The sequence below is a fragment of the Cryptomeria japonica genome, chromosome 11 (genome assembly GCF_030272615.1).
Source record: "Cryptomeria japonica chromosome 11, Sugi_1.0, whole genome shotgun sequence".
NCBI lineage: Eukaryota > Viridiplantae > Streptophyta > Pinopsida > Cupressales > Cupressaceae > Cryptomeria > Cryptomeria japonica.
The window spans coordinates 593,047,577-593,068,164 of NC_081415.1; positions in this window are offsets into that span (position 1 = coordinate 593,047,577).

Consider the following 20,588-nt stretch of genomic DNA (forward strand, 5'->3'; position numbering starts at 1 on the left):
TCAATGGAACCATAAATCTCTTCAAGGCTAGATGCATTGACATCTCCATATTTAATCACTTTGAAGACAATAACAATGATAGATACGATATATTTTCATCACCCCCCAAAATATTACTCTTCACCATTTTCTCCAATGCCATCCCTGATTTGTCTTGAACTTAGGCCACTAATTTCATTCTACTACCATAACCATTAGTTACAATGTCACTTTCAACTCAAGAATTATCTTCAAGAGAATGAAATATGATGCATACATAGTCTTTAAAGGTCTTAAGAATTCCCTTTTCAAGGTGGTCTTGAAAAGCGTGTGTGAAGTGCGGTGGTTGTAGATGAACAACTGTACATATATAACATTACTAATAACTATTTTGATCTAGAAACTTTTTCCATGTCAAGTGAATTATTTATGGCATTCTCACAACAAGGAGTCCACCAAATATGTCTTTAGGATACTACAATTAACCCTAGGTTTCAAATTTGCACACATGAACCACTCTATCACTTTTTAAACCATATTTGGTGGCCCCAACCTCTATAACATCTTTAAGCATTTTAAATTGAAAATTAGATTCCTTACAATATTTTGAACAATTAATAAAAATAAGGAAATAAGGGCTCTTTGTACATGTATGTAGAGCCCCTCCCTGATCAAGCTCTGGTTAGTTGACCATGGTTGACCGTATTAATGAATGCTATAATTCAATAGGATGGGCTATGTTAGATGGATAGATTAGTGGGAAAAAAAATTGAACCAGGTATGGAATCATTTTACCTTGCGGTGCACATTTTGATGTGTTATGGATTTAGATCCTATATGATCCACTGATTTGATAATCTTGATATGACGTATGTCAGCTATCTCAAAATTTGCTGTATTGCATTATGATATTAGAAAACATGGATGCATGCCATATTAATGATTGAGTTTTATGAGGATTACGATGATGCCTTTTGAGTAAATTGTTTTATGTGGATTTTATTGGATAAATGATAAATTGATTGTTATGATTGAAATTATATGCAAAAGTGTTTGAATTGTATTCTTTTCATATGTTGATATTAAATGTGATTATTTGGGGTTACTAATGTACAAAGTGAGATGTGTAGGAAAACTAATCCATGTGACCATGGAAACTATTCGGAGAATCAAGCCTAAACCTATGTGCGTTTGTGAAGCCAAGGGTTCTCTATTTGGAGAGACAACACCTCGTGTGTAAATGTGTTTTAATTTGTAAATGTTTATGCTTGGATGTGTGTTAAATTCATTAATTCCAAAAAAAAAAGGGACATTGCCATGTGTATTTAAGTGATGTGTAATTTTGTGGTGTCACTTGACACGTGTTGTAAAGTGAGTTGGTAGTGACATATCCCTTGGAAGAAATTTGTTTTACCAATGCATTTTTCAAATATCCTAGTATGGTCCCAAGAAAGTCTTGGATAGGGAGCCATTAGGAAGGTCAACTCAGGATTGACCCGTAGGTAAACTTTGGGTGAGTTTCTAGAGGGTTAAACTAACTCCTAAGGTCAAGTTAGGGGCATTTTTAATGGGCCATATGATGTACCTATGGATAAAGGACAATTTTAGCCATGTGTCCACTCCCTAGGGACTGTTTAGTCACCCCAAAAGTTGAGTTTTTCAAGATGGCCAAATTTCAACTTTTGAGGATCTTACCTAGGTTAGACAACCTTCCTCATGAGTGACTTTGCTCTTCCCCATTCTCTTTTACCTTTTTGAGGTGCCTTGGCTAGAGAGCTTGTAAGGTGTTGGGAAGACCAACCTATGAACATCCCTCACCCTTCCCAAGAGGATTGGAAAGAGCGAGGAGTGTCTTCGTAGGGAATGGTTTGGGAGGGAGAAGTTTGATCACCCACTCTCCATTTTTGGAGACATAGAATCTTGAGAAGTTTGGAATTTTTGGTACTAAAGTTTTTTGGCTAAGTCTTGAGAAGGAAAAGATTAGTGGATTGGAAAGCTCTCCTACAACTTCTCTATTCATCCCATTTGCAGGTTTTAAGGTTGGTTGAAATACTTCCTTTTATGTTTTGCATTGTATATGAAAGATTGTATGTGTTTTCTTTAGTTGTTTCCTTGTAGTCATGGAAGATGTTTGAGTTCTTGTGTTTCTTTTGCATTGCTTGTATCATGTTTATTGTTTTGGGTGTTTTAAGGCCACACTCACCCTTGGGAGGGTAGTGTAGCCTTGGGGTGAAGGGCTATTTGATAGCCTAAGATTGTAAATACTCTCTTTGGAAGAGAGTGATATACAAGGGTTATGGGACCCTTGCTGCATAGTGTTTTATGTTTATGCATTGGGGGTCATAAGGGGAGATTTTGGCTTGTATACCATGGGGGACATAAGGGTATTGTTGGGTCAAGTTTGAACTTGTGGATAATCTACTTGGTAGACTTGCAAAGACATTATGTTCTCCTGCTTGCAGATTTCTCCTCTAGGTACTTGGTCCACCTTCACCCCATAAGAAATAGTCACTTAAGTGACTTTGTTTATCCTTGGGTTGAGAGTGTTTGTGTTGTGTATTGTTCTTGCTTGTGTGTTTATGCTTGTAACCCATTTAGCCATGGTTCTCCTAGCTCGGGGGTGGCTTCATGTAAGCCTAGGTTGGGAGGTGAGCCTCCATGGTCACAACCTACAAATGTTATTGCAGGTTTTCTTGGAAAATAAAGATCGGAGGGGATACTATTGTACTATCCTATTTTCATTGTATTTAGTTGCAAGAAAACAAATGTATTTGGCAAGCCCTCATTTGGTAGAAATGAAGAGGCTTGATTTTGTAATCTTCCTATTTTAGTGAAGGAAATCATGATGTAATAAACATATTTATATGACTAGTTCATTGAAAGAAAATAAGAGAGAAGTAAGGCTTAAGTTATTTATTTGTAATTATTTATTGCTTGAAAAAAAAAGGATGGAAAAAATCTGTTTTCTATTTTATTTGTTAATAAAATGTATGCATGTAGGAAATGGGAAAGAAAAAAAAAAGATGAATATTTAAGTTGTTTTCATTCTGTTTTTTTTTTCATTCTGCAAAATATAAGTGTTAGAAATGCAGTTATAGAAAGGAAATGAAAAGCTATATTTTTAAAAAGGAAATGTAGGAAAAATACTTTTAAATGTTAGTTTTAATCTCCTTTGAATTTCTATCTGGTTGTTTTATTTATCTTAAAGAAATGTGAAAAAGATTAGTGCAACTGTAAATAAGTTATTTTTGTTATTGTCATACTTGTTTCTAATTAGTGTAACAAAAAGAAAAGAAATGCAGATTTAGGAATATTAATACACATATTTAAATATATTTGCATATATGATTAAATAATCTAAAAACCTACCATTTTGCATCTATCAAACATGCTCTTGTAAAAAATATTTAATAAAACATGTGTTGCGCATTAAATCATAACTTTTCATACATTTAATTTCAATTTTTTTTTAAATAGGTTATTTAAATATGTAGAAATGTATATTAGGAACATCTAATATTCTGACTTAAAAGATCAGTTAATTTTTTTTTTAAATTTGAAAATAAATATATCTATGCATGGGAATTTATGTACACACACACATATAAATAAATAAATATATATATATATATATATATATATATATATATATATATATATATAAAATACCCATATATTTGATATATATACAAATGTTCCTATCCCTTTGGGCAATATATATATATATATATATATATATATTAAACCTGTTGTTTCAAAAAAAATATGTATATTTAAATATAAAAAAAAAATAAAATTGCAAAGGAAGTTAGGAGGCATGTTCCCTTGAGAAAGCTGCGGGTTGTGGCCACTGAGTGGTCCGCGAACCCCACAGTGGGCAGCACCACTGAGTGGGCCGCGACCACTGAGTGGTCCGCGACCCCCACAGTGGGCTCCGACCACTGAGTGGTTTGCGACCCCCATAGTGGGCCGCAACCCACCCAGTGGAGCCTCCCACTGGTGGCGCTACGACCACCAAGGCTCCGCCTCGACCCCTCTATGCACAAAAAAAAACCTTTCGACCGCCGCCTCCATTGAACCCTTCAGCCCCTACAAACCCTCACCTCCTTCGGCCTGCTCTGCCATCTTCCACCTGCACACGCACACAAAAACAAAAAAGAAAAAAAATATTGGTGTGGCTCGGTAAAACCCTAACCCAATTTTGGGTTAGGGTAGAACAAAAAGAATAAAAGAAAAAGAAGAGAGTTAATAGATTTTAAAATAGAAACCCTAATTAGGGTTAGGAATTGAAATAATAATAAAAGAGGAAATAATAATAAGAGGGGGAAAATTGATTTTAAAATTTGAAATGGGAATTGCCCCATTTGGTTTATGTTATTATTAAATTTGGTAGACTTTTTTATTGGGATTATAATTAAAAATTGGGAGTAATAATATACTCATATTGAGTAAATTTATTAGAAGAGTTTTTAAATGAGAATTTTATATAGTTTAATGATTAAATTTAAGTTAAGGAGGTAGTTTAATGGCAAATATTAAATATTTAATATTTAATGTTGGGAAATTTATTTCATCAATTAAATGAGGTTATTGACTAGATTATTATTTTATTTGATTTAGTTAATTTTAATAGACGAATATAAAAACATTATTACTATTGCTCAATTAATTATTTTAATTTCAATAAAATATGTGTTAACGCTATTTTAATTAGTCCAAGAGCAATTAAATACCGTTTGAGATAATTAATATCTCTTGATTAATTATTGGGGAATTTAATTGGGGTAAATTAATTAAATTAATAAATTAAGTTGTGACGACCCTTTTAAAGTATAATTAGTCTAGTTTAAATTATAAACGTTATAATTGTGGAGTTAATTAAATTAACTCTAGTACGCCATTCTTTTAACGCTTGAGATAACCCTTAGCTTAGACAAACTTATTTATCTCAATTTTATCGTTGATTATTTAGTATTTTATGTTGTTTATTTTATTTTATTTTATTTTTCATTTTTGCCCTAAAGTTTGGGCATGACAATGTATCCATGACATTGATGAGTGGGTGATACTTGATCTTCATCCACCCATATATGACTATGTTACATCCACTTGTGACCCAAGATTATTTTATTTTTTGCATTAAAATATTAATATTGGAATAGTTCTTATCCAAGATTCTTGTCCTCAATTTAGTTTCCCTTTGTGGCACATTGATAGGCTCATTCTTATTATCTTTTCCACAACTTTTTTTATAATGTGAGCAAGCCACAAGAATTTTCCAAGGGCATCATTTGCCTCATCTTTCAATTGCACATTGAATAAATTTTGTTTTACGTTTGGAGCATCACTAGTTGCCCTACATTTACCTTTAGCCTTTGGTTGAACTAGAGAATTCTAGAATATGTGCATGTGGATTTTGTAAATATGAATACATTTTCTTTTATGTTTGGAGCATCACTAGTTGCCCTAGATTTACCTTTAGCCTTTGGTTGAACTAGAGAATTATAGAATATGTGCATGTGGATTTTGTAAATAAGTAGAAAAAAAATCTAATAACCCCTCCCCTTAGTAGAAAATAAGTAGATGTAGGTGCATTTTCTTCACTGCCACCCCATAATTTACTTAACTTTGCTTTGTATTTGAGGTTTTGTGCCAACTCTTTATATAATTCTACACCTTTGGTTTGCATATGAAGGAGGTAGATGTTAAATTTGGTAATGTTGCTATGAAATTCAAGCTTAAAAAGGTGGCACTTCCACAACTAAGTGTCCCTAAATGTCCTAATCTTTATTTGCAACTTAGTTGCAAATTACATTATAAGGGATTCATGATCAAAAGGATGTTTATCATATTTTTTTAGTATTTTGGAAGGTCAACTAGTAGTTGCACTCCCAATAGAACTAGCCACTTCACTTTATACTTTTATGAAATTCATATTCACATTTCACTTCAATTTCTTCAAATTTTTGAGTTTTAACTTCATCGTCATTCATGTCTTGAGAATTCATACTAATAGTGACACTACAATAAATGATATAAAATCTATAGGTTTATAATTTAAAAATTAAAATAAAATCACGCATACTACAATGGAATAAAACACAAGAATTTGCATCTTATTTTTTCTTATTTCAAGTCACATGAAACGTGGGAGAAAATAATACAATTCTTATTATTAACATTTGTCAAACAATAATTCATTTTTATTTTTCTTATTTTAGATTGTACAAAACATAAAAGTAGAGGATAAAAAAAAGTTAAAATAACATTTTGACACAAAAAAAATATCAAACAAATATAATAATGTTGTTATAAAATTTTAAATTTTAAAATTTGATTATTATTCTGTAAAACTAAAATAATAAATTAAAATTAAAATTTACAACAATAAGAATTGTAAATCTCTAAGTTAATTATGAAGGAAACTTACAACTTTAGTTTTTAGGGTCCAATAATTCTTGTAATCATTTGATTTAAAGGTGGATTGACATCACTCTTTCTTTTTCTCTCACTATTCCTATAAATCTCTAAGTTAATTATGAAGGAAACTTACAACTTTAGTTTTTAGGGTCCAATAATTCTTGTATTCATTTGATTTAAAGGTGGATTGACATCACTCTTTCTTTTTCTCTCACTATTCCTCAATCTTAGTGCCTCAACTTGCATTTGTTTTCTCTCTTACAAATTTTGGTCATAACTTATTTTTGGAGTGAGTGAAATGAGGCTTAAGTCCCTATTTGTAAGTTTTTTTTGAGTGTTAATAGTTTGGGTGAAACCCATAGACCATTCAGATTAAGGCTTTTCATAAAGATCTTGTTTTTTAAAAACAATTTAATACATAAAATAATAACAAAGTTAAAAATCAAAATGTAAATTAAATCTAACAACAAAAAAACCGAAAAAAATATGTAGGGTCAATAAAAATCATTACTAGCAACATGAATTAACAGATCAATACCATTCAAATTCCTTTCCGTCGGAGTAGTATTACTAGTATCAATATTCATTCTTTTTCATTTTCTTAATGGTGTGGTGGATGTTCTTATGCATTGATGATAGGCCTTGAGTGGGAGTAGAGATGACCATTTGGAAGTAAAGGATACTTTTTTAAAATGTAGGGGTAAGACTCAATTAGTTGTAAGACTCAATTACAAATCAATATTGGAATACATTTAACTGCACAATGGAATGGAGGAGTTGACTAGGTATTCTCTCCCATCTTGGAGTGGGTAAGTTTCTAAAAATTCTTTATGAAAATGTGCATATAGGGATATCATAAGTGATAATCTGATTTTTGTAAATGAAAAACAATAGTTGGGGATACTAAGGTGTAGGAAAATTCGTAAGAGGAGGCAGTTGCAGAAAAAGAGGCTTATTATGATTCTACCAAAGTTTGCTAAAAGCAACTCCGTAGTAACTATTAAAATGTATGCCCTAGTAGTTGATCAGAAATATCAAGAATGAAACAATAACAAAAAGAGGGAGGTGATCTCTTTCAAGGATGAATACGAGATTGCACAAGCTAAAACTAAAACTTGTACATTAGACAAGGAGACAAGGGAGGAAGATCATCATGACAGTCAATGCAATAAAGATTTATACAGTCTCATGACCTCTCCTTTGCTATGGTCACCAAAACTTTATGTTAGTGAGATCATGAACATGAAGAAAATGATTGAAACGTTAGAATCAAAGGGGTAGCAAGAAGAAAAGAGATTAAGGGAAATTATAGAGGCTCGTTGGAATTTGGAAAAGGAGAACAAGATGTTAAAAGAGAAGGTAATAAGTCTGAAATACAACATAGAAAGTGGACATCAAGAGCTAAACAATGTTAAACAAGAGATAGAACAAACAAGAGAAGTAGAGAAAGATAACTCAAAATCAGTAAAAATAGATATCATGACACAATTAGAGGAGTTTCAATCAATAGTATAGGACATGGTAGCAAGAGAGAACAAGTTGAAAGAGAAGATGAAAGAAGCCAAATTTTGGATGGAAGTGGTAAAGGAACCGATAATGGGTGAAAAGGAGATCATAGAAAAAAAAAATCAAGAGGCAAATAAAAGAAGAAAAAGACAAACAAGACAAGGAGGTAAATATCATCATCAAGGGTTTGAAGGACTTTGGAGAGAGGGAAATAACAAACATCTTAGCAAGGTATTTTCTCAAAGACAAGCCAAATTGGACAGGTTGTATTCAAAAAACAAATAGGATCAGGAAGAAAATAGGAGAAGGAAAGGATAGGCATGTGAGAGTTACTTTAAGAAGCTTGGAGGACAAATCTACTATTGTAAAAAATAGGGGGATGCTTAGAGGTACTTATATTTACCTTGATGATGATTTGACTCTTGATCAATAAGAAGAACAAAGGAAAGAATGAGAGAAAGTGAAATCAACAAGAGATGTAGGGAAATGAGCTTGGATGAAAAATGGGAATGCTCAAATCACCGACTGATGGACACACAAGAAATAGGAAATTGGGGCCTCACAGGAGTATATAAACATGGTACGTTGGAATTGCAGAGGTTACCCGTGGAAAAGAGGACCAGGGTTGGGGCCCATAGCGGAGGGGACATACATTATTTTTCTTATGGAAACACATGAGCATGATGGATGTAGGATTCCAAACTTTGAAGGATACATTAAAATTTTCATGTGGACTGAACAAACTAAAATAGGTAAAGGACATGGAGAGATCAAAATTTTAATAAAATAAATATGGAGTGGTATGGTGAAGTTTGAGAAAGAGGGCCCAAACAAACAATTTATTGTTGGCAAATGCACACTCCAATGAGATATTGTAGGTGATTGAAGGTTTTGTCATTGATGGCAACCTTACAATCCTATGACACCGGCAAGACAATTTACCGCCACCAGCAAAGACAGACTCTACATTGGCACAAAGACCATCGACAGTAAAAGGAAGCATACTGGCACAAAAGCCGACATGAATTTTGTTTGTAATATATTTTGTTAATTATTGCAAAATCATTGTAAGACGACTTGGCAAGTTGTAAAATGACTCATATATATAAGAGATCATTGTAGAACATTTTGTAATAGATGAAAGGAAATATATAGGCGAAATAAGGCAAACCTATTATGCGAATTATAGGTTAAGGGTTTATGTATGAAGCAGAGCTACACACCGGTACTGGATCTGGCATAGTAGATGCTATTTTGAAGCAGTACAAGACATTGGATTTATATAATCCATTTTGTAAGTCAGTGAGACTTCCCATTTTGTAATTGAGCAGTGAGCTCTAGGCACTTGGCCTTCCTGCATGTGCAGGCCCCTCTTGTAGCAATAATATTCTCTTATTGGCCAGTAAGTGAATATTGTGGGTCACAAATCCCACCGAGGTTTTTCCCACACTGGGTTTCCTCGTTAAACTACTGTGTTATGGTGTATTTTTCATGTGGTTGCTGTTATCTTTGTTTATTTCATTATTTCTTGTTTACCGGTATATAGTATTGATATGCTTTACATGTTTTAAGTTAAGAAAATCTTATAACCGGTTAGATACTAATTCACCCCCCCTCTCAGTATCTATGGGAATCCTAACAATTGGTATTAGAGCTTGGTCCTCTATTTTCATAAGCCTAACATCTTGAGGAAGATCTTGACACTGGTAGAGATGGAAAACCTGATGAAGCAATTAGAAGCAACTCTCTTAGACTATGATGCAGAAAAGTTAAAAAATATCAAACTTGAAGATGATCTAAAGGCTGCACAGGATATTATTCAAGCACTTCAAGAAAATCTTACCATTGCAAGGAACAAGAGAAGAGAATTTTGTGAAAAGATGCAAAATGAGAATGATGAAAAGGAAGCTCTTAGTGACCTAATGAATAAGCTGAAGCAAGAAAACATGACAACAAAGAATGAGATGTAGTATATGACTATGAGATTTTGTAAAGAAATTGAAGATAGAAAGAAGAATGAAGAAGACTTGAATAGAAGATTGAATAATGCTGCAAATGAAAACACAAGACTTAGCTATGAAAATGATATGTTGAAGACAGATCTGCTGCATGCACAAAATGACTTAAATGAACTCATGAGGCAAAAAGGTATCTTGGAAGGAGAATTGGCTACTACAAATCAACATAAAGAAAAATTCAAGAAAAGCTCAGAAGAACTTGGTGACTTGTTGAAGAATCAGAAACCTAATGGTGACACTAATGGTCTTGGCTTTGAAGCTGGTGAAAGATTTGGTACTGCAAACACACAGGATCAAGACAAACCGGTAAGACAACCTACTGCTTATAAATTTAATGGCAAATGCTTTAACTGTAACAAGTATGGTCATAGAGAAAATCAATGTAGATCTAGAAATTATCAGAATACCAATACACCCATTGATCAATGTTCAAAATGCAACAAAGTTGGTCATAATTCAGAAAATTGCAGAATGAATGTAAGATGTTATGTTTGTGGAAGATTTGGACACTTATCTAATCAATGTAGAACACAAATTAGCATAGGTTATGGAAAAGCTATTCAGAAAAATAATGTGACCTTTTATGCCTGTAACAAGATTGGACATATTGCAAAATTTTGTACAAGCAAGTCGTCACCAGTAAATAACAAAGGTCCTAGTTTGAAAGGTAAATAAAAGGTTGAAGAAGTAAAGTAGGAATTCTCAAAACAATGGATCAGGAAATCAAATCTAAATGGTGATAGGAACACTCCTCCATCGCCAGAAGAGAGTAACACTCCACTGGTAGGAGACTCTTCATCTAACTGAAGAAAATTCCCTTGAGGGTTTGGCAATCAAATGTGAAACATGCTATTATTCCCCCAGTTGATGGTGAGAAGTTGAAATTACTTCTATACCGGCAGATAAGTTAAGTCATTACTTAACCGACAAGCATGAAATGTGGTGGTTGGCAAAATTAACATTATAAAACAGTGTTTTGGCTCCAATTTTATTTCCCTGAGCTTTCAAACCTTCGAGAGCACGAAAATTCCAGAGCAAAGGCATTCCGAGCAAAGAAGTGAAGCAACTCATCAAGAAATCATTCCTAAGGCAGATAAAGATATTTATAATCATGGCTTCTTCATTTGTTCTTGAATTCATAGGAAACCCTACTATAGTCGAAGTGATTAAACGCCCTAGACTCGTATTTCAGTTAGTTCCTGAAATTGCCAAAAAAGATGATAATGTTGGTGCTTTTTCTCAAATCCCTAAAGGAATAGTTTTTGCTGAAGACCCTAGAATGTATATTCATTGTCACATAGAAGAATTAGGTGATGAGGAAATTAAGAACATGTATAGATTAGTAATCTGTGACGATTCTGGTAATGTTAAACCTGAGCACAAGATAGTTGAAACCCTAGGTTTCACTGAAATTCTCAGTATTCTGCATTTCCCTAAGGATGCTATAAGGATAGTTTTAAGCAGGGTACATGGTGCATTCTTCTGGTTAGACTTAGTTCACAAAATCACTAAAGAGGCAGTAAAAGTTGTGATAGGGTTACCTTCCACCGGTAACAAGCCTAATAAAACAAAGAAGGTCTCAAATGACCTAGTGATTAACCTAACTGGCACAACATCTGACAAGAGATCTTTAAGAGTAAATGATGTAACAAATATCAATGTCAGATTCATTAGTATGATCTTAGGCTACAAAACCACACATGCAAATAGGTTAAACTCAGTCTCTAGCCTATGCATAAAGAGTGCCTATGACATGATTAATGATAATGCAAAAATAGATGTGTGTGAATGGTTGAAAGATGAACTTATTAACAATCTTGGAAAGATAAAGAAAGACAAAAAGGGGACATTTAGATTTCGAAACCTACTTGTCTGCTTAATGCTACACATAACAAAACAAGTGCCTGGTATCGGTAATAAAAATCTTGGTTTTGATATACCGGTCGGCAAACAGTTGTCAGATTTACTAAACAACATGGGAGAGAACAGAGAAAAGAACACATATGATTACTTTTAGGAATTAAAGGCCCAGATGAATACCAGAGTCAGATTATCACAAGAAATTATAAATAAGTATAAGGATGAAATATGCTTTGTTATTATGAAGGATGAGATTTGGATGGAGGCAATTATCCCAAGAACCATTTGGGTTACTGAAATGGGTTATGAAACTGATGACCACATAATTGAAACATATGCAAAAGCCCTCTTGGAAGCACCCAAGGAATCTAAAGAAGAGGTATTTGGCAGTGCTGAGACTATTGAAAATCAAATCCAATCAAAGAAAAGGGTAAAGAAGGTTGAAGCAACAATCAAAAGAGGATCCAGACAAGGTAAAGTTATCAAAGAAGATGTACTCAAACAAACTGGTATTACTGAAGATGAGTTAGAAACACTTCAACCGGAAACTCACCTTTCACCGGTTGGAAATTCTTCAGAAAGTGATATACCAGCTGAATTTAAAAGAGTTGTGAGAAAAAAGAAACCTTCATCGGTATCTACACCTTCTCCTAGAAGAACCAGACAGAAACAACAGGCAGTAAGGCCCACAGCTAGGAAAGTAACTCCAAAGAAAAAGTTAACACCCAAAAAGAAGACTCAACAAAACATTGTTCCAATTGACAAACTTCTAGATGAAATAACATAGGATGGAAAGCTGAAAAAAATCAATAAATTATATGATTCATTATCAATTGATGACAAGGAAAAAGTTGAAAACAGTGTAATCCTACACTTGGACATTTACAAGAAATTTCTAATGCAAGTTGTGGATGAATTACTGACAGAATTGTTCAAAAGACTTGAAGCTAGAAGGCAAGCTGTTGTAGAGCTTGCTAGGAAAATAAAAATTGAAAAAATTCTTGCTGTATATCCAATTAACTCACCAAATGAGATAGACAAACTGATCTCAGAGGCTAACCGGTCAGTATTTTCAATTGCACACCGACATGTAGCATGTATGGTTGGTAGAGTGAATGAGGTTGCAGAGGAAATGACTAATGCATGGGACATATTCCCTGTAGAGAAGGAAAAGCAGGAAGAATATCGAAATCCTAAACCCATCAAAGTATACCAAAAAGATAAGGATAAGGGAAAAGGTAAGGTTTGTGGACCACCTAGCATAAAAATAACAAATAACTTATCCCCACCGCCTCTTGATACTCCACTGGTAGTTACCACAGACAATCAACCGGCTAATGAGAGTATGGACACACCACAAGAGGACACATTTCCCAATTCTGAGGTGTTATATACAGTTGACATTGACACACAAAAGGTTAATATTATGGTAGATAATGATACAACTGGGAAAACAGATATGGAAAATAAGCCACCAGTAATAGATAGCTCAGAAGGTAAATTGACAGAAGATAACACTGAACAATAGGCAAAACAATAGGCTCCATCACAGCAACAGGTTCATACAGAGACAATGCCACCGGCAACAGCCAAGCAATCCAAACCTTTGCTTAAAGAAATGGAAACACAAACTGACCTACCAGAGGTCACCACAAGCAAGGAAATTGCTCCCACCGGTGGAATACAGATTGTTGGTTCATCAAATGCAGAATTCAAACCAATTAATATGCCAAAAGTTCTTCTAGATTCCATCAAGAAGATAACAGAGTGTAGCTCACAAGCATACAAGGCAATTGATGACACAATTCCAATTTCGAAAATGATAGAACCTAAGTGTAATATAGATAACGAAGATTCTTTAGGTCAACTTGAGACTTTGTCTAAGTATATTACTGACAACACTGTGATAGTTGAACAAATAAAACATGAAGCATTCAAGGAGAGACTAGAGAAAGAAAAACACAAATTCTTTGAGGAGGAAATAAAGAAGTGTACAAGAAAAATTTGACACTCTTTTACCGGAATTGTGTAGTACACTAAAGGAATTTAAAACTTTGTACAGGGATACATGTAAAACTAACTTTTTGACAGTAGATATAGACAAGAAAATCAACAAGGTACAGGAGGAAATAAATCAGCTAGTTGATAACTTCATTAATTCATCTGATTCATTATCAATTTTTGAGTAGAGAATAATAGGTTTTGAGGAAGAACTACTAAAGTTGGAAAGAGAGAAGGAAAGAATAAAAGGAAAGGCTAAAGATCTACAATGGAGACTTAGTCCAAAATTGGATTACCTCACCTCCTTAAGAAAGGAAATATCTGATGCTTTGATTCAAGGACAGAAAACATCGGTAGAGCAAATGCAACACCTCACCGGTACAGTTCAGAGGACTGAGGCCGCAATAAAAGATAGTAAAAAGTTCATTGAGAGCTTGAATCTGGTTTTGACAGATCTTTTTCAGATTGTAACCAACCGGTTACAAGGATGAAACAAGAAGCCACACCCATTGACACTTTGACAACCTTTGTCATTGATGCCAAAGGGGGAGTAGTGGAATGAGAAAAATAACTTGCAAATGACTCATCAGCTCAGGGGGAGCACATATTCTTTTGGTACATAAATTTTTGGTAAGACAATTCCAGCAGACTCTTTTGGATAACAATTTTTGGATTTTTCTCATGAGTGTTGCCATCAATGCCAAAGGGGGAGATTGTTGGCAAATGCACACTCCAATGAGATATTGTATGTGATTGAAGGTTTTGTCATTGATGGCAACCTTACAATCCTATGACACCAGCAAGACAATTTACCAGCACCAACAAAGACAGACTCTACACTGGCATAGAGACCACCGACAGTAAAAGGAAGCATACCGGCATAGAAGTCGACCATAATTTTGTCTATAATATATTTTGTTAATTATTGCAAAATCATTGTAAGTCGACTTGGCAAGTTGTAAAATGACTCATATATATAAGAGATCGTTGTAGAACATTTTGTAACAGATGAAAGGAAATATATAGGCGAAATAAGGCATACCTATTATGCGAATTATAGGTTAAGGGTTTATGTATGAAGCAGAGCTATAAATCGGTACTGGATCTGGCATAGTAGATGCTATTTTGAAGTAGTACAAGACATTGGATTTATATAATCCATTTTGTAAGTCAGTGAGACTTCCCATTTTGTAATTGAGCAGTGAGCTCTAGGCACTTGGCCTTCCTACATGTGCAGGCCCCTCTTGTAGCAGTAATATTCTCTTATTGGCCAGTAAGTGAATATTGTGGGTCACAAATGCCACCGAGGTTTTTCCCACACCAGGTTTCCTCGTTAAACTACTGTGTTATGGTGTGTTTTTCATGTGGTTGCTGTTATCTCTGTTTATTGCATTATTTCTTGTTTATCGGTATATAGTATTGATATGCTTTACATGTTTTAAGTTAAGAAAATCTTATAACCAGTCAGATACTGATTCACCCCCCCCCTCTCAGTATCTGTGGGAATCCTAACATTTATATGGCTGAAAATAACAGATAACAAGGATACAATTTGGATGAGAGTTTGCTATTTTTCTCCAAAAGGTTTAAAATTCTACAAGAAGAGGAATTTGGATAATGAAGACCCTTATGCTGCACTAAAGAAAGATATCTCAGTTTTCAGCATGGCAGGTGATATTATCCTAATTGGTGACTTCAATGCTAGAACAATGAACAATCAATCTATCCAGTTGAGCATCAATGTATAGGAGGATAAAAACCCCTTATGGCTAGGGGAAAATGGGGATCATCTTTGTGAAAGGACTTTGCAAGATGGGAATGGGAGTTTATCATATTTTGGTGCTAAGCTATTAGGCCTTTGTAGCTTATACGGATTGGTCATATGTAATGACATGAAAAATTGGCCGAGATCCAAGAGAATCACTTGCAAAACATTCAATGGGTAAAGTGTGGTAGACTACGTAATTTGTTCTCAAAGCTCTATTTCCATGTTATTAGACTTCACCATTGAAGGCGGTCCCATAGAGTTGAATTCTGATCATATGCCTCTTTGTATTAACTTTGGCATAAACACTAAAGTACCACAAGAAGAGAAGAACCAAAACTCTCTCAGCAAAGTTATAACACAAGGCAAAATCCTTATAAATCAAGAAAACCAGGAGATCTTCAAGGAATCTCTAGAAAAATACTTGCAACTGGAAAAAAATAGTAAAGAGAAGAAGGGAAACAAGAGGGAAAAAGAGTATGTGATGCAGGAGCACCAGATGGTTCCCAGAATGGGAATTTTGGAAGGCAAGACAAGGGGACATTTAGAGGAACCTTCTTTAAGTGTGGAGGAGAAGGACATCGTGCATTCGAGTGTAAAAAGATAGAAACTACCAGAAGAACATAAGTGGTGGAAGAAAACCCCACCAAATCAAACAATAAACCGAAAGATGGAGAACTGTTGGTGATGAGGAGAGCTTTGTGTCATACCGGAGGAGATGAATAGTATAAACAATTCTTATAACAGTTTGAAGAATTACATATGCCAGATGCTGGATTGCAATCCAAGATACAAGCAATGCTTACAACACAAATATAAGATCCACAAATCATCTACACATCAAATCGACCTCCGGTAATAGTCTACCGGTTCTTCCCTAATCCAGACCTCAACCTTCCGACCTCAGTCCATCGAATCAGAATCTCATCAGATCTACATCTTTGCTTGATTTCTAAACTCTGTCTTTGATCTTCTAACTTCTGTCTCCTCAAATGATTCTCAAACCTCCATTTATACAGTCCACAAATTATAACAACTTAATCAAGTTGGCCCAAAGACCAGCCGGTTCATGAAACGTGCAATGGTAACATATCGGTTCAAATCACTAAAAACAACTCAAAAATGCATAAAACAATGCGCAGTCCTTTGGGAACATCAGACACGACACAAGAAACATAAATCCATGATTCGCTAGTCATAGAGATCAATCGCAACCTGATCCAACTTTGCTCAACACACTGCTAGACTAACTGGTAAGAACATATCAACCAGGTCAATACTGGAATTGATAACTGATTGGGATTAAATCCAAATGCCATGAAAATTGAACACGACAAAGACCACAAACACAAGGGAATAATCCCAAAACCACAACGCTAAACACTCAAATAAGAAGAAATGCCACGATCTCAAGCAATTCCACTGAAAACTGCCTCAACTGGTAAGAACTAGACCGATGCTCCTGCATCAAACTCTCGGGGTTAATTGAAAAGTGAGTCCCATCACTTGATCTGGTTCGGCGATCTATCAGAAGGTATTTGCAACTGCCTCAGGGGGTTTGACAATCTGACTACAACTTCTGATTGCCTCTCCACAATGATCTACCGGTCCAAACTACAACCTGCCTCAATCAACGATCTGTTCAAGTCTCCACCCACTAACTACCTCAAGCTCAAGTTCTAGGATCGGCGATCTACCTCCGAACCTTTCTCTGCCTCACGTTCGACGATCTGAACAAGTCCACAAGTTGCCTCACCTTGCTCTCCAACCAACCAGTGTACAATCAACATTTTGTCCAACAACAGGTTCACAAACCAGCTCTAATACCCTTTGATGCAGTCAAAGTAGGGAGGCCGATTTTAAATGTAGATGATCCATGGATCTTAAATTGTGTTGTAAGAATTGCTTGTATCCTGGAATGCGATCCAACATGTGGCATATGTATTTCTTCTAACTGTTATAAGAATTATTCATACTGTTTACCGGTTATGCATTATGTGCTGTTACTGGTTGTTCTTTATGCTTTATTTGGTGTTGTGTTACCATTTACCGGTATATCTTGCATGGTGTTTGTGCAAGGATGGGATGTCCTTCATTGGATCTCCCTACCTTGACTGCATTAGTATGTTAGCAGTAATATGTTGATCCCTTTAATGCACAAAGATTTGATGGCGTGTAAGCATTCTAAACCAGTGAAGAGGGTGTCAAATAACTTTCCAGCTAATCCTTGGTATGACGAAGAGTGCAAAGCTATGAAAAAAATATTTTAAAGGGAAAGAATCTGTGTGTGGGAAAAAGCGAGACTAGGTTAACATGCCCTAATCCTACCTTTTGACACACATTACGGAATATGAAAGAGCCTAGAGATATCGCACAATTGGCTACTTCTTTTTGTGAAAGAGAGAGCCACGGGATATCTATTAGGATTTCTATTCCCTTGTTGAAATTGTAAGATCAAGTAATGCAAGTTCAAACCCTAATCCCAAAATGCAAGTATGAACTAATAACAAGATTGCAGAATTGAGATTAAACAATGAATAGCTGTAAATACAAGGATGAAATAAGAATGCAGATGTGTACCCGGAGTCAAAATCGGACTAAAAATGTTCGGGACGGGGGCGCGGGCACCACTGTCCTGAAAACTGCACCGGAAACTGCTGTTCTGCACTCTGGAACTCTGTCGGAAAGCTGTCTGAAAGCTGTCTGTCTGGAGGACCAGGGCGCCCAGCGCCTCTGTCCCAGGGACCAGGGCGCCCAGCGCCCCTGTCCTGGCAAGACCAGGGCACCCAGCGCCCCTGTCCCAGTCTTCTTCTCTGCAATTTGATACAGAGTGCTGTCTCGACCTTCTCTCTCCGGATCTGTATCCCGCGACGTCGTCTGAATCCTGAAACCTGCAATGATATCTGAAAAAGGGTGTATGGGCGGCTATATAGGGTTTTACCTTAGTCAAACCCCCACTTCGGTGATTTCCACCTCCACGAATAGCCAAGTTGTTTTGTAAAATGTATTGTGTGTGCAGACCTAGTGTGTGTGCAAGGTCCTAAAATGCAAGAAAGCAAACTAGAGCAACCTAGAAAGTAAACCCTAATTGCTTGTAAATGATAACGTAAATGCTCTAAATCAAGATGCAAAGTGATCTAAAGCATGAATAAATGATGTATTGAAGCTTATGTAAAGACATGAAAACAACATGAAATCATACCCAACCCTCAAGGGAGGAGTACAAGCCAATCTTCAGTCGGTAATCTCCTATTGTTCTTCAATGTCTTCCAAGCCCTAAGTGGATGAATGAATTTGATAGATGCTTGATAGAAGGATGTTGTAAGATGTTGAAGTCTTCAAAGATCTTCTCTTTCACTGCATATGAAGTTCCTGAAAACAAAATTCGGATCCCTTCAAATGAAGAAAGAGAGCTCTTATGTAGGAAACCCTAGATCGTAAATTCGTATTTTGGCCGACCTAGAGATTGAATATCCCGCCAATTTCTTGGGGTTAAGCTTTATTTTATGATTGGATCGTGCTCCTAAAATTTTGGGAAAAATGTCCGGGACCATGTGCACTCCGGGCGCCACGGTCCCGACAACTTTTCACCAAATTTTCAGGGCCGTCGGATATGATGATTTTAGAGAGAATCCCGAAGTTACAGGTGATTTCGAGATGTTTTGACCCCGAAACCAAGCCCCCAAGTTCGAAATAGGACTTAATTAGGGTTTTTGATTGAGTGATGTATTGGAGGAATAAAATGCGAAGGGCACGCTTTAGTGAAAGGGCCCAACTTTATGATGTAGAGAATGATGAAATAGGACCTTAGACCTAATTAACTTGATTAATTAAGTGCTAAAGGAGAAATGCAATGCAGAATGTAACTGCGCCAAGGCGGGTGCTAAACTAAGTGTTAAATTGTACTGCTTTAGCAAGTGCGTACAATTTATGACGCTACAGAATCAAACAAGGAACACAAGCTAATATACAAGCAATTGATAGCATCAAAAAAAGAAAGTTATGTAATCACAAGAAGGAACTAATTGCTTTGGGGAAACACAATCCGAAAGGATTTTGGAGGGAGTTACACGAAAAGAAAAAACAAATAGAAAATAATATCACAGATGCCCAATGGATGAAGTATGCAAAGCTCCTCTATGAATGAACAAATGAGAAAATGAATCCACCCACAATCGACACTTCAACTGAGATTTTTTCAATAATAGAGATCAAACAAGGTATAAAGAATTTGGCAAGTGGTAAAGCATAGGATATTGATGGTCTACATGCATAATTTTTAAAATGGAGAGTTGAGATCCTAGATCCACATATCAAGTAGATTTTTAATGAAGTTACTCGAAACATCTTTTTAGTTGAATAGACAACTAGTGTCGTTATTCATCTCCACAAAAGTGGAGATGTCAATAATCCTTATAATTACCACACTATTATGGTCAACCCTCTCTTTGGAACAATTTTGGGAGAATGATAGAGCGTAGAATTAGTAAATGAGAAGAAAGAGAGAGAAAAAGGGCTAGAGGACAAGCTGGTTTCTGGTCAAAACACTCCACCATTGATCATTGTATTACTCTAAGGCATCTCATTGAAAAAGTTTGGGACAATCAAGGTGGAGAAGCCTTTTGCTGCTTTGTGGATTTCAAAAAATCTTTTGACATTGTTCCTAGGGACAAACTTTGGTGTAGAATAGAAGAATTTGGGGTTCCAAAAGAACATAGGGTTGCTGTCCACAAACTATATGAGAAATTTAGAGCTAAAATTAGAACTAAAGATGGGATCTGTGAATGTTTTGACAATGACATCGGGGTCAAACAAGGATGTCCTTTATCTCCCACATTGTTTGCCTTATATATTGATAAATTTGAAGAGTAGTTAAACAATACAAATGGGGAAGGTATATAGTTGGCAGGATACGTGGTGAAATTGCTTTTGTATGCTGATGATCTTATTCTTATCTCAAAATCTGGATAAGGTCTTAGAGAGCATTTGAAGGCTCTTGAGTTATTTTGTTAGGAAGTTGGGATGCAAGTAAATACTAG